This window comes from Gouania willdenowi, chromosome 19 (assembly GCF_900634775.1).
Source record: "Gouania willdenowi chromosome 19, fGouWil2.1, whole genome shotgun sequence".
NCBI classification, from domain to species: domain Eukaryota; kingdom Metazoa; phylum Chordata; class Actinopteri; order Blenniiformes; family Gobiesocidae; genus Gouania; species Gouania willdenowi.
Genome location: NC_041062.1, coordinates 11481926 through 11494621, shown reverse-complemented (window position 1 = coordinate 11494621; position 12696 = coordinate 11481926).

The window sequence follows — 12696 nt, the reverse complement described above, 5'->3', positions numbered from 1 at the left end:
GGGTTTGCAAAGTTTTGGGGTTTGGCAAACAGAGAATGGAATTTCTTGGTGTTCAGACCAAGACAGAGAAAGGTTTGAATGGCGACTCTAAAAAGCAGCAAACCTTAAGATGGGGAAAGTGGTAGTCGAGGCCTGAACTGGCTACAGCTGAAGGAAGCTCAGTATAACTGGTGGAAATGGGGCGGGCCATAAATCTCCCTGTAATTGACAGCATTTGAGTCCAGCACGGAGTTCAGAGCCCAGAGGGAATCTGTTATTCCAGGTTCTCCTCAATTCCTCCACCGATCTTTGCTCTCTGGCCATTTGCAGCCACTCGTTCAGAAACATGTTTCTCCAATGAAACACAGTTTTATATGACTCTCTGGTGCCAGCAGCATCATTAGGATTTTAGGAGTGGTACTTATCACATGAACAGCCTGGTCCTTACCGAAATGAAGGTTTGGATAATTCCTGCTTTTAAAATGGCCATGACTGATTTATTACGATCACAGACAGTATGGACTGGCGTCAACACCCTTAGCCAATCTAGTAAATGTAGCTTTATATGTTTCAGTCCAGGCTAAAATAAAGAAAACAGCCCAAAAAATGTCAAAATGTGGAAGATTCATGTAATAGGAAACCAGGTGCGATTAGGCATTTCATTTAATGTACCGTGCAGTTCGTCACATTTGGCATGGGTTTGTCTCCAAAAACACAGACACAAAAAAATACTTTAGAAACACAAAATGACAACAAAAATACACAGTGAGTCAAAAAAAAAAACCCAGAAAAGTACGCAAAAGGAAAACAATATACACTAAATTACTCAAAAAACACACAAAACGTCTTTAATAGATACACAGAAAAACACACAAAACAACAATAATCACAAACACTTTGTTCTTTTTTTGCATTATTCTCAATGCTAAGAGTGCAGAACAGTTGAAGTAAAACAGGAATATTATGCTGCACTTTGGGTTTTTCCATCAAACTAATGTATAATGTTTCTTTGAAATGGTATTCCAAAAATAGTATTTGTCGGGCCCTGTCCACAAATATGGTGACTATTGATCATCAAAGTGAGTAAAGTTTACCTATAGTCCCTCATTTCAGTAGTTTTCTATTCATCCTCCTCAGATCAGATGTACAATCTGTCTTCCCCTTCTCTCCTTTTCACATGTCTTTCCCACTTCCACTTGTTCTTCCTTCCTCTTTCTTTTTTCTGTTCTCATCAAAATTCAGCTGCGTGATTCCCTCTCTGAGGACACCATTGATCTCCCCCTTCCTGCGTGTTTGAGAAACACTGGGCGGGCAATGCTTGGAGAACTCAGAGAGGAGAAGGGCAAAGAGGAGAGGATTGAGTGGGGAGAACTAGAGATGCAGAGCAAAGGAGCTGAAGAAAGGTTAAAAAAAAAAAAAAAGAAGAAGAAGAGGAATGGGAGATGCAGAAGAGACCCATTACTACAGTATAGTGGCCTGGAGAAGAAAAGACATGGGCTCTTCTCGTGATCGCATCTTCCGCCCCTCTTTTGAAGCGTGGAGAGACAAGAGAGCAGCTATTTACTGAAGCCCACACATAATGGCTGCTTTTATTTACTCTCGCCTATTTAGCTACTGCCAAGAACTCTCTAGATTGGAGGCCAAAAGCAGGAACCCAAAGTGTTTTACAAAATACCAAAGTCTCCTCCTTCTTCTTTTTATGTGCGCGTTCTTTATTTGTTTGCTCATATCTAACTCCCAACCTCCCACGAAACAAAAAAGCAGAGCTCGCTCGTTTCCCTCCTGCTCAACATGTGGCCACGTTTAATCATGACCTGCTTCAGGCCAGGCCAGGCCACGTCCACGCGCACAGGCCGACATCGCAAAGGTCATCAGTGGCATCCAGGCAGTGATGAGGCTGACCCCCTGTCCTGAGGCGACTAACCAGTCCTCCGCTCCACTCCACTCCTCCTCCGGGTTCACTGGTGACCTTTAAGAGACTTTCATTGGTACCAGACCTCGGACAGACTGCAGCTCATCAGGAAAATGAGGTTGTCGTAGCAGAAAGCTCTCTGCTTTTTACTAATCATGCTTACTTTAAGGTCTGCAAGTCGTCTCCTATAGATCTACACATTCTTCACTTAAATCCCCAGCACCTGCTTTAAAAATGTAGAAGAGTGATGAGAGACTTTAACCAGGTAATGATGTTGTTATAAGGTCAACAACCAAAAGATCTTTTTAATAACGCCTGAATGTGTGTGTTGGTTAGCGCGTTGTCCTGGAAGCCAAATAAATAAGAAATAAATACTTTAAGTAGTAAATTAATACGATTTTGAAAGAAAAATAACCAGCTTAACCTTTTATTTTTTCTAAAAAAAAATATGAAATGCAGTTTTCACTCTAAATAATAGTAGAATCACGTTATACAAACGGTGCAACCACAATCGGCTTTGCTCTTATTTTTCTTTTGGTTGTCCTTTACCCTTGTATTTCCCCCCCATTCAGGTGTAACACTGTCCTCCTTTAAAACAAAATGTTTTCCTCCTAATTAAGTCTTGTTTATTTCAAATTTAAAAATGCAAAAAATATTTCTCTCTCTCTCTTATATTCAGGTTTCATTCAGTACTGCACTATGAATGAGTATCAAATCACTGCTGCTTTATGTTGTTTTTTAAGCCATTTCTTTGTTTTTCTTTATAAATTTGAACAAATTAGTAAGTTGACAACTGTAAAATTGTATTACTGTAGGCCTGAAGCCATCTTTTCACTGTTATTTAAGAGCATCACACACTCTGGACTTCTGTGACCTTTGGACTCCAACAGATTGTGGGAATTGTTTTGGCTTTTGAGTATTTCAGATGTGTGTGTGTGAGAGTGTGTGTGTGTGTGAGAGTGTGTGTTGCTGTGCTTCAATTCCCAAAATAAAAATCCCCTCGACACAAAAATGTGAATGCCACGTAGTTAAATGTGCATTCATGAGTGACAATAACAAAATATCTCCTTTCGCAGCCTCTGATTGGTGAGTCTAGGCTCAAATCTAAAAAAAAAAAAAAAAGATGAAAAAAGATCCAGTCTCTGTGACCTCTGCTTTAAAACTCTGCCTTGCTTTAATCATCATTTGTTTTGCAGTAAGCGGTAAAGTCACAATCACTGCATTTTTTATCCGTTCCTCCAAACTAAATCTGTATCTGGAGGATTATTCAAACATCTGCTTTTCTTTGTGCAACGAGTTTCTCCAACTTTTGTCCTCCTGAATCACAACATTGGGGTTTCATTTCTCACTTCTCGTACAACTCACAAGTCTCCGCACCTTGACATGTGACTGATCATCCTACTTTCCTCGACTCTTGTTTTCGCTGTACGGCAAGAAAAAAAAAAGAGAGAGAAAGAGAAGATGCATGCACTCTTTCAAATGAAGCTCACAAGGGAATGATCACAAGACGACGCAGCTTGTGCATCGTCTTCTCTTCCTGCCTCATTGTGCTGTTTACGTCTGGTGACAGCTCAGTTGACGGATGCCCCTCTTGCCCCCCGTGCTTGATGCCTTTAGTTAGGGCTTCCTCTGAGCCTCCTGTATTCAAAAACACTAAGCCGCCACATTAGGATCATCCCTCATTTTGTCTCAAGTCACTCAGTGTCACCCTCTGACAGACGCACACACATTGATGCTCCAAATACAAGCATGCCACTTTCACTTTGTCCTCTGTCTACCAACACACACACACACACACACACACAGACACACTCATGCAGGCACACATCTGTGAGGGATTTGTTCAGTGAGATGATAACCAATAATAAATAATGTGAACATTTGAAACTCATTGCAGTTTCCCTCTGTGTGACCCCAAAAAAGGTCCACGGAAAGTGGATGTGTGTGAGGAGAAGAGGCCCGGCATGCACGTTTATGTCGTCAAATACTGTATAAAGAATCCTAGAAGCCTACAGGTGTTCCCAATTCCTGGTTAGTGAGCAGAGGTGTAAAGAGTACTGATGTATCCTATATTCAAGTAGAAGTACTCTTACTTGATTGAAATTGCGCTCAGTATAAGTACAAGTAAGTTATACATAAAATACTGAGGTACAAGTACAAAGTAGCTCAATTACATAGTATTCAAAGTAAACGTTATGGTGATACTTTAACCTCCTTCCTACGTTTATATTTGGTAATAAATCTTGCCACGGTTCCCTAGCATACAGTAAACATCTCATGTATAAATTTAAAAAGGAAAAGACCAAATCTTGCACAATTGGAACTTAATTTTTTTTTACAGTCATCTGTGTAAAATAAAAGGTTTGTCAAAATATACCAAAAAAACAAAACAAACACCAATAAATTATATTTGAAATAATGAAATTCTCAAACTTTAAGTATAGCTACATTTATGAAATTCAAAACTGAGAAAATAACCAAATAACCCCCATTTAATGCTGTTTTGGCACGATTCATTACGTTTTATCTGATTGGTCGGCTATGATGTGATGCATTTCTAGTTTTGTCGTTTCACAATGTCTGTTGATCATTTAGAAAGAAAAAATTAACTTTGGGTGTAGAAATGTAACAAATTACTTCTTTTAAAATGTACTTATACTCAAATAAGTACAAGTGCCTATAAAGGCAACTCAATTACAGTAATGTATGTCAATATGGAACAGAATGAGGGTGGAGCTAAAACAATGTGTAAATCAATCTGTTACTTTCACCCTCTGTTAGTGAGCACCAGTATCTTGCCTCAGTGTCTCTCAAAACATCTGCAGTGTCGGTCAAATCTAAATTCTTCTACAGATTTTTAACAACAGTTTGGTTAATGAGATTCAGATGATTCAAGATCAAGGCTCCTTTTCACCAGCCTGTGGTTTGGTATGTGTCCAGTAGGGGTGGCTGTGGCCCATCCTTTAAGGCATCACTTCCCCCGCCCCCCCCAACACTGAAGCTGCTGATGTTGGAGGTCAGAGGTCAACAGACGGCCTCTGAGCAGCACAGGGCGTTCCAGTCGAGCTGATTCACAACTGGGGAGACAAAAAAAACGTGAAGAAAGGCGGAGGACGGGGGCGTGAAGCCCGCACCGTGAGTGAAGTTTACACTGACAGAGGATGTGACTCCTCATCTGTCCTCCTCCTATGACCTTTGACCTCCTCATCCTCCACCTCCGCTCTTCTGTCCTAATAACTGGGCCTGTTGCATATTTAGCTGTTGTCATGGCAATGGAGTTTTGTTTGACACCATGACAAGATCTTCTGTTATGTCACCTGACCTCACTCTGAACCCACACCCACAATCCTAATGTGATGTCATCCTAAATAAGGATGACGTTTAACTTTAAACCAAGCTGTGTGTGTGTGTGTGTGTGTGCGCGCGTGTGTGTGTGCATGTGCGCATGTGTGTGTGTGTGTGTGAGAGAGAGAGAGAGGGTGTTCTATGAATGTGTGTCCAACATGTGTGCAGTTTTGTGTCCAGTTGAGGAATGTGGAGAGGCGGGACCTCACATCCAGAGAGTGTGTTTGTTCTATTTCCACTTTCACATCAGTGCGGACGGTGGGGGGGTGGGGGGGGTAAAGAAGGTGGCACATGACGTGTGTGTCAACTGAGGGTGAGGAGTGAATCTGACCCCCTCACACGCACACACCTTACTGCAAACACACACTCACATTCACTCGTGCGTACACACACACACACCTTCGCATCTGGTTTGGTCATCGTTCCACTTCTCTCTGGACACACACACACATTAATTCTCCTCGTAGAGCCGCTCACCCGTTTTTCTATCACTGGGAAGGTAAACCCACCATGTGAGGATGATGAATGGGCTATTCTGCACCGGAAGCACACGATAGAAACCCCCTGCCACATGCACACACACACACACACACACACTCCCCACTCCTCCCTTCTCTCCCCTGTGACCCCACAGGCCTCCTTCCTTCCTGATCACCACATCGACTCTCTCTGCACACACTCACCAACTCCTGTCATGTGTGTGAGAGACACTACAGGGAACGTAGTGTCTTGTCGATGGTGTCTAGTGTCTCTCACACACACCTGCAGCTTAATGCACGCTTGTGTTGATTGTGGTCTTTGTGTGTGTGTGTGTGTGTGGATTCCTTTTCGAAATTCGCTCAATGTATTACACGGTTCAATTTTTTATTTTATTTTTTACTTTTAAAATATCAATTAAAAAAAAAGAAAAAAAATGTAGGCACATAAACGACATATAATTCATGCAACGTCGCGTCAGCGTGAGAGCGTTTTTCATCTGCCTCCTTTTCAGCTATGGACATCACATGTATGGCTGATCAGAGGGACTCTGGAATCAGCCGGGGGAAATGTTGAAACTCCAGGTGGTCCACAGCCAATTAAATAAAGCATCAGTGTGCTGCTATTGGACACACACACACACACACACACACACACACACACACACACACACACACTTACTGAAAAGAAGCCCTCTAGATGCAGGAACAGCATAGAAAATAAATGAATATCCCATTCCCCGCAAAACCTCTAACTAATGGGAGGTGGGGGGTGGGGGGGTGGGAGGGGGGGGGGGGGGGGGGGGGTTGGAAGAGGGGCGCAAAAAACAAGTTTCATTTGCTGTCGAAACATTTGTATTGGAATTAAACATATGGATGCCACAGGCAAAGTGAGGGCTGGAATACATTAGAGCTGCACAATGTTACACTAACCCTCCAGTATCTTACGCCGCTCTGAGAGATTAATGGAATAAAGAGAAGCAGGGATGATGGGGTGAGTGAGTGAGTGAGTGAGTGAGTGAGTGAGTGAGTGGGTGAGTGAGTCCTCGTCTGTCTTTTTCAGGCCGCAGCAAAATCAATATTTTACCATGATACACAGCTATGGCTTTTGGCCCCCGCACTACCAGATACACCCATCAAAAGCCTAAACATTAAGTGTCCTGTGCTGCAGTCCGGCTTCAGAGTTAATGAAACATATCTGATGGAAATTGTAGTATTTGATTTGTTTTTAAAAGCGCCAATTTAAGGTTAGACAGCTTTAAGATTAAACCAAACTGAAATAGTCGCTCCAGGTTTTCTACACACACACACACACACAGAGAGAGAGAGAGAGAGAGAGTGTGTCATCATTGCTTATTGGTCTTATCATGTGTTGTGTGTATAGACTGATTTTTCTGTTCTTTTTGATTATAGTAGGTGATGATTATTTGAGTTTTGCAAATATGGTCGCACAAGAAATGCTTGAACTAGACTATGTCAGTGTTTAAAAAGAGAAGGACAAGGAATTGCATGGCAGGCTTGTTGTTTTGTGCCCTCGTAGAGGAGAACATTGCACTATGCATTGAACGTCTCCAGGGGAGCAGAGCCTGATGGTAGAAGTGCAGCTCACCAGCCACGTCTTTAGTTTAAAGTTTGATGAATGTGGATCGGCTCGACGGCCGTACGATCACTTTGTGGGGGAGAATTGTTGTTAAGGTAACCAAAACTACATCGTGTTTTCTAAAGTCATGGTGGCTTTCACTTCACCTTCAGGGGCCTCGTCGGCTCGCGTAGCTGGCATCAGTGTGATACCACTTAGTGTCATATTTACAGTGAATGTGACTCATAGAAAGAGTTTTTGTGGTTTGACGCTCAAAGTATTTACAAACGCAGCAGGTGAGTTTAGCTAAAATGCATCTCTGGGAATGAATTGAAACTGTTGTTGGATTATATCAGGTTTATGTGTGTTTCTAATACCAAACAGGCCAAAAATAATGCTCCTTCCTATATCTATTGTTCAGGTTGTGGTAATAAGAGCAAAATATAAGGAATACAAGAGAAATAAGAGTGCAGAATGTTTACTTTAGGCTTTAATCGACGAATTTAAACACCAAAACTCCTGAAAAATGAGTGATATAAGGATATCATTATTTGGTACGTCTTACATTTTACTCAGATATTTCATTTTGGTCATTTCCGTATGAATTCCATAGACGTTTTCTTTTTAATAAATGTACTTTAAGGATTCGGTGCTGACTGATCTTTAAGACAATCATCACTGTCTTTCATTTTAAACAACTGCTCCTAATATTTGGACAATTTTTCTATTTAGCCGGTAATGTACTAGTTGAAATTAAATCATATGCAAAGACCATTGGATATGTTTTCAGGTTTGAAAGACTTCCAATCAGGCACGTAGGACTCATGCGGTTTACGAGCCACAATCAACCCAATTTGGTCTACTGTGACATAGAGCGAAAAAAAAAAAAAAAAAAGCTCTTCATAACAAATGAGGAACAAACCATTTTACCGTTTGGTATTTTGTTCAATGATAAAACAAACATATTTTCTCATAAAAAATTCAAATCACACGCATTCAACTTTTGTAGCATGTGTTTCTTTAATTTTTATCGAGTACATATTTTTGGGGAGAAATAAATCTTTTAAATTGTTTTAATTGGTTTGTATTTTAAAAACAACCAAAAGGCTCACTAAAATATGTATTTGATATTCAACTGTTTTTTTTTTTTTTTTTTTTAACAGGGATGTGGATTTTAATAGTAATTGTCTGTTGTATTTTTTTAGCCTACAATTACATTGCATTAATTTAATATGAGTTACAGAAACGTACAGTCAATGGGACTACAAAGAACTTAACGTGCAGATTTTGGATTAATTTTTTTAACCTGGACTGTATTTTTGTCTCATGCACCACCAATAAAACACTCTTTATTCACTCCTTTTTTCTTTTTTTTTTTACAACCAAACTGTATTTTTCCTCCACAAACTTCCAGCATTATCCCAATAAGTGAAATGAAGATGTTTATATTTGCTGGCCGGAGCCTCTCCCTCCCTGACAATGCAGGTCGTGTAGCCTATGTGGCCTAAACCTAAACCTGATGATTTTAGCAGGACTTCTTGAACAAAGGACACAGACAGTGGTCCCTTTACGGAGCCAAATTTGGTAAATGTGAGCTACTGCATATTTTGCATAACAATTCGACCATTATTACAATTTTAGATATCCTACAGTGTGAGAATGACGAGCAATTTATCATTCGTTGCAGTAAATCACAGTGGAGACTGCGTTTAATTGAGTTTGCATTGTATTTCCAAGCTGGGTGCCTTCTCGTGTGTGTGTGTGTGTGTGTGTGTGTGTGTGTGAAGGAGGTGAGGGGGCACCCACACCCTCCACCCTTCTGCTCCGCCTCTGTTTTACAAAACAGTCAACTGGTAGCGAAAATGCGCACGACGCGCGTAAAAGTGGAGCAACCCGTGGCTGCGCGCACTAAAAAAAAAAGCCAAATGAGTACAGTTTAACCGGAAAGCCATTTTCCTGGTGCATCCTGGGTAATGCAATGAAAACATGTGTGACCTTTATTGTGATGTAAATGAAGAAGGTTCAGTAGTTGTTTTTTTCTTTAAAGCGTGGTGGTTTCTTCCAAAGCGCACGCGCTCGTGCACAAGGCCATCCTGAACGCGCTTCCCGCGCCGCACGTCCACTTCTGCACTAATCCACTTCACGGGCAAAAGCGCTTTGTTAATTTGTGTCTTAATTGCTTGTGATGCAGTTACGCAGATGTGAATGGGCTGCGTGACGCCCATCAGAGCTGCAGGCCGCCAAATCAACTCCAGGACACCGCTCGAACGCCTCGGTGTAAGTCCACTAAACATGCTGGTTCGGGGTCCTAAACGCGCCACGCATGCAGTCAAGCAGGGCACATCCCCTTCAAACACCCCCCCCCCCTTCCCCCACAAAGTCCTCTGACAGAGACGGTCTTACCATGTTTTTAATGCGAAAACCTATTTGTACACAGCATTCAATGGAGCACCCCATCCCCTGATCCTGCTGCGTGCGCGCACACACGCACGCACAACTGCCTACATAACATCTTCTAGCTTCGATTGTGCCTTAATAAATATTCATCATCACACGGACAGAAAAACAGCAAAACCTCAGATTTGGACCTCTCCTCTTTCCGTGACTCATTTCAAAGTAAACGAAAAATAAGTAAAGTATGTGTCACGTGTGACGTATTCAAACACACACACACACACACACACACACAAAAAGATAAATAAATAAATAACACGAGGCACGCGGTATAATCACATGTGCGCTTTATTTGAAAACAATTTCAAAATATATAGAGACATTTATTTAAACAATACAGGATTCAAAAAGAGACTATATCAAACACTTTGTTGGAACAGATGCTAAAAGTTTAAATTAAATATTAAAATATGTATATGTAGCCTAACTGATTTGCATTATTGTAACTGTAGTAAATAATGAATATTGCGTTTTCACTCATTGTGTCCCAAATATAATTTGAGCTGGCGTAATGTCACTACTTTAGGCCATACATTTTGTTTGTATTCTAAATATCAAATTTAATACAAAACTATTTTATTTTTTTTTGTATTTATGTAATGCAATGTAAATTATGTATGTATTTACTACATTTGCTGTACAGTTTTATTTTTAATCTATAAATCAATAATACGTTTTTGGTCATTTATGTACAGGTTGGTTATAGTAAACTGTGGACATTTACATTTTATATATATATATATATATACACACAAATTTTATTTTATTTTGAAAAACTGAATTATGTAATATAATAATTGATTTGTTGTTGTTTTTTTTTTTAACAAAACTTTGTTATTTCTGTCTAATTTTATTTTCCATGTGAGGATAGCTACTATATTATCACTATTGACTGTAGAACAGAGAGATTCTCCAGGTATGATAAATGATAAATAACACAGTCATTAAAAAATATTGAAGCATTAACACACACATTGTTTTGGGTTTTTTTTGGTGTGTGAGACTCTGCGTCCTGCCATTGTTGGAGCCACAGAGGGAAACTGGCCGTCCTGCTGCAGTCACTTTAGATTAACTTCACACACACACACACACACACACACACACACACACACACACACACACACACACACACACACACACACACTCAAAAAGAAGAACAACAAAAAAAAAAAATCTACTAATTTTAGCGGGTTTAAACATAATTATGTAGTATTTAAAGACAAACACACCCATAAAAACACACACACTATTTTTCTATTTCCACCCAAGTTGTTCTGGTGAAATCACAGAGGAACCGAACTGTGAGTTTTTGTTTAAATTAATAAGACCTTAGGACAGAAACAGAGAATAAAATAATAAGGACAATATGTCTGGGTTTTAATGAGCCGATGTTAAAAGTGCTGTGACGATGAGTACAAATAAAAGCGTGATCTTCAAAGCGAACGGACCAGTTCTGTGTGTGTGTAATTATTCACCAACAGCCAGAAATCATACATTAATCCTACACTGATATAAAAAAAACAACAACCAGATTTAATCTTTAGATTACCGTGCAAAAGATAACTAATCCATGCGAGAGAAAAAAGCATAATAAAATAAACAAAGCAGCTTTACAACTAATGTCACATACGGGTTATTACAGCCTAAACGCCGATCGTTTCTAAAAACTTTATTCGAGTTTAAATACTAGCTCATTATTTGCAAACAAAAGTTAAAAAAAATAAAAATATGTAGACCAATTCATATGGTTTGGGATAAATTCTTATAATATTTATATTAATTTTAGGAGCTGTTTGGACACACACACACACACACACGCTCAGATTCATAAATATTTGTGTTTTTATAATTATAGTACAGTAATTAAGTTTTATTTGATTACATTTATACGTTTTTGTTCAAATATATTACATGTTAAAAGACATTTTAAAAATTAAAATACAAACTATTTTTTATCAAAAATGAATAATTTGAAAAATAACAATATTTTTTACAATTTGTATCTCAATGTAATATATCATAGCACAATCTTACTGACTTACAGTAAATTGTATGTACTTTTTTACATCTTGAGTGTGTGTGCGCGTGTGTGTGTGACACCCACCCTAATCTTCACACAATTACAGTTTCTCTACCATTTAATTTAGTTTGTATAATTTATTTAATACCTATACTTATATTTACATTTTGATTTGGTGAACTGGAAAACTTTCTATTTCTCCCTACATTCATAGGCCCTGAACTATTTGACAAACATCAAAGTATCTCGTCCATAAATCACACAATTGAATCCAAATTAAAATCTCACCTTTGCTTTAAATTGTAATTTAAAAAAAATAAAATAAAAAAGAATGAATTGAGTGATGTCCAGAGTCCTAATTTCCCAACGTCGTCCGGTTCAGACGTGTATGTGCGTGTGTGTGTGTGTGTGTCACGAGACGACCACAATGGCACCGTTAAACACACAGCACGAGCGCAGAGAGCTTTGAAAATGGCGCCCTGCAGACGCCTCCATGTCTGTGCGGAGGGGGTGAGGGGGGGGCCCGTGTCCTCTGCTCCAGTGTCGGCTACAGAATGGAGGATTCACGCGTAAACGCCGTCGTCCTTCTCCTCTCTTCAACCAGTCAGTAACGGCACAGTGTGTCGGTACGAGACCCGATAGAATCGCGCGTAACGAGCGTCCGTGGCTCTCCGTGAGTCCCCGCCCTTCTCTCTGATGCACGGGGTGGATTTGCCTTTTCTTCTGCGCCTATCGTGCACTACTGCTCGGAAATAACACGTTCCCTGCTCTACCTGTGCGTTTTGGTAAAAGTCCGGCTTTGGCTGCAAAACGCGCAACAACCATCCAGTGCAGAGAAGACAGGCGGGCTGCACGAATAACCGCAGCCGAGCTCCTGAGAAGCTTCCAGGGAGAGTTATGGAGAGGGTCTCTCTCTCTCTCTCTCTCTCCC